At 40.7% G+C, this 3,659-nt stretch overlaps 1 pseudogene; it reads left to right on the top strand.

Moving 5' to 3' along the window:
* Window positions 1-1,746: 1,746 nt before the first annotated feature.
* Window positions 1,747-2,716, top strand: LOC103074798 (serine/threonine-protein phosphatase PP1-gamma catalytic subunit pseudogene; annotated as a pseudogene).
* Window positions 2,717-3,659: the final 943 nt, after the last annotated feature.

Here is a 3,659-nt window from a genome sequence, read left to right as displayed (position 1 = left end):
GGGTACAAGATCACTATACAAAAATCAATTTGATCTCTATACAGTAGCAGAACAAACAAAATGAAATTAAGACAATTCCATTTACTATAGCATCAAAAAGAATAAAATACTTAGGAACAAATTTGAAGAAGTGCAACAAACTTCAGTTATAAATAAATAAGTCACGGGTGATCTCAGAGAGGCAGCAGTGAGTGGTGGCGCAAAGTGAGATCTTAATTCCCTGACCAGGAATTGAACCTGGGTAGCCTGGATGAAAACCGGGAATCCTAGCCACCAGACCAGCAAGGGCTAGAGTCTAGAAGCTATTTTTCTCTGGCTCTTGCCCCCAGTGAAAAATGCATTTCTCACGGAGGTAAAAAAAACTGTAAAAACAGATACAAAGTTTATTATTAGAGACATAGCACAACAACAAGTGGGAAAGCACACAGAGAAACAGTTTGTTTAGTTAAGATAGAAGCAAGGCAGAGATACACACCCGGAGAGAAAGGGTGTGGGCATCCTCCCTAATGAGGAGGAGCTCAGTAAAGAGGCTATTAAGTCATTTATATAGGGCAATTCTTCGGAGTCTTTGTCTTCCTTCTGGCCAATCATCTTGCTTTTGTCCCCCCTGGCTTATTTGTTTCAGGACCCTCCCCCTAGGTGCGCACAGACCTCTCAGCCTAGATGGATCTCGATGAAAAGGCATCTGGGAGAAGCAAGACTCATTATGGCCTGGCGTTGTCCCCGGACTTTTGACCCCCCAAGGAGCCTTTCTGCGCATGTATAGTGTCTCCCTTGCCCCAACGAGAGGGGGGAAGCTGAGACTCTTGATCCTTTACTTAAACGAGGTTTTGCCCCTCTTTGTTAGTGCCATGACTGTTATCTTAAGGTGTCCACAAGAGACAAAGCCTGGCTATTTACCCTGTTTTTGTTGTTACTTCCATTTTGGAGGGCAAACAGGAGGCTGATTGTAAATGCCTAACCTGGAGCCCACCTACCTCCTGTCTCAGGAAATGCAAACAGGAGGCTAGTTGTGAGTGTCCCACCTGAAGCTTGTCTTTTTCTCGCCCCAAGAAATATAAATAGGTGGCCAGTTATAAATGTCTAACCTGGAGCCCATCTATCTCCTGCCTCATGGGGATGTAATGTACAGGATGACAACTATAGTTAATAATACTGTATTGCATATTTGGAAGTTGCTAAGAAAGTAGATCTTAAAAGTTTTCATCACTAGAAAAAAAATTATGTAACTGTGTATGGTGATGGATGTTAACTAGATTTATTGTGGTGATAATTTTGCAATCCACACAGATGTTGAATCATTACGTTGTACACCTGAAACTAATGTAATGTTGTATGTCAATTATACCTCAATAAAAAAGAAAGAAAAAAAGAAGAGCAAAACTTATACTCTGAAAACTACGAAACACTGTTGGAAAGAAATTCAGAAGACCTAAAAAAATGGAAAGACATTGCATGTTCATGGACTACAAGATAATATTAAGATGTCAATACTCCGCCAAACTGATCTATAGGTTCAAAACAATCCCTATCAAAATCCTAGCTGGCTTCGCTCTCGTCGTTCCTCTGGGGAAATAAGGATGAAGCAGGGAGCGGGGCGATTGCGCAGAGGGCGGATCCAGCCGTGGCTTCTGCCACCTCCGCCACCACCATCTCTGTGCTCGTGGCGTGGGAAAGGAGGTGTGAATCCCGGGCGCGAGCCGGCGGCTGCGCCGCTGCTGCTGCAGGGTCGGCGGCGGGAAGGCGATGGTGGATACAGATAAACTCAACATCGACAGCATCATCCAACGGCCGCTGAAAGTGAGAGGGTCCAAGCCTGGTAAGAATATGTAGCTACAGGAGAATGAAATCAGAGGACTGTGCTTAAAGTCTGGAGAGGTCTTTCTCAGTCAGCCTATCCTACTAGAACTTGAAGCACCACTCAGAATACGTGGTGATATCCATGGGCAATACTACGAGTTGCTTCACCTTTTTGAGTATGGTGGTTTCCCGCCAGAAAGCAATTACCTGTTTCTTGGAGACTATGTGGACAGGGGAAAGTCTCATTGGAGACTATCTGCCTCTTACTGGCTTACAAAATCAAATATTCCGAGAATTTTTTCTTCTTAGAGGAAACCATGAATGTGCCAGCATCAACAGAATTTATGGATTTTATGATGAATGTAGAAGAAGATATAACATTAAACTATGGAAAACTTTCACAGTCTGCTTTAACTGTTTATGGATAGCAGCCTTGGTGCATGAGAAAATATTCTGCTGTCATGGAGGTTTATCAGCAGATCTTCAATCTATGGAGCAGATTCAGAGAATTATTCGACCAACTGAGGTACCAGATCAAGGTCTTCCTTTTGATCTTTTGTGGTCTGATGCCAATAAAGGTGTCTTAGGCTGGGGTGAAAATGACGGAGGAGTGTTCTTCACATTTGGTGCAGAAGTGGCTGCAAAATTTCTCCATAAGCATGATTTAGATCTTACATGTAGAGCCCATTTGGTGGTTGAAGATGGATATGAATTTTTTGCAAAGAGGCAGTTGGTCACTCTGTTTTCTGCACCCAATTATCGTGGAGAGTTTGACGATGCAGGTGCCATGATGAGTGTGGTTGAAACACTAATGTGTTCTTTTCAGATTTTAAAGCCTGCAGAGAAGAAGAAGCCAGATGCCACGAGACCCGTAACACCTCCAAGAGGTATGATCACAAAGCAAGCAAAGAAATAGATGTCATTTTGACACTCTTTGTTGGGACTTATAACATACAGTATATAACCTTCATTTTTAAAACTGTAATGTGTGTTGGTCAGCTTGCTCAAATAGTGTTTGTGGCCCCGCCCCCTTCCATTTTTGACTTAATAAATGGTATTTGCTGGTTATAATAGCAAATGACTCTCCACTCCCAAGGAAAAATGTTTTTGTTTTGTTTAGTTCTCTGTTCCTTTTGCAAACAACTTTAATGAAGGTGTTAAAGCTGTACACCCCAGGACAGTTTATCCTGTCTAAGGGGTGAGTGTACAACTGATCTTTTTTTAATTCAGTACAGTCCATGAATAATGTAAATGCTCATTTTCTATAGGATATAAAGAGAGCCCTAGGGTGCCCAATCTGTACCTGTTATTGTCATAAAATGCATACTATTGGATAAAAAAAAAATCTTAGCTGGCTTCTTTGTAGAAATTGACATGCTGACCCTAAAATTCTTATGAACATTAAAGGGATCCAGAATAGCCAAAACAATCTTGAAAAAGAATAGAGTTGAAAGAATAAAGTTCTTGAAAAAGAATATACTTCCCAATTTCAAAACTTACTACAAACCAACAGTAGTAACCAAGACCATGTATCACTGGCATAAGGATAGATTTATAGATCAATGGAATAGAATTAAGAATACAGAAATAAACTCTTTTATTTATGTTCAGTTGAGTTTCAACAAGGGTGCCAAGACAATTTGACAGGGAAAGGAATAGTCTTTTCAACAAATGGTGCTGGGACAACTGGATGACAACATGTAAAAGAATGAAGTTGGAATGGTACCTCACACCATACATAAAAATTAATTCAAAATGGTTTAAAATAACTAAATATAAGAGTTAAAACTATAAAACTCTTAGGAAAAAACATAGGGTCTTCCTGACTTTGTCTTAGACATGACACCACAAGTACAAGC

Source organism: Lipotes vexillifer, unplaced genomic scaffold (genome assembly GCF_000442215.2).
Source record: "Lipotes vexillifer unplaced genomic scaffold, Lipotes_vexillifer_v1.1 scaffold209, whole genome shotgun sequence".
Taxonomy (NCBI): domain Eukaryota; kingdom Metazoa; phylum Chordata; class Mammalia; order Artiodactyla; family Lipotidae; genus Lipotes; species Lipotes vexillifer.
Note: the sequence above shows the minus strand (reverse complement) of the source record. Positions and strands in the feature narration are given on the sequence as shown.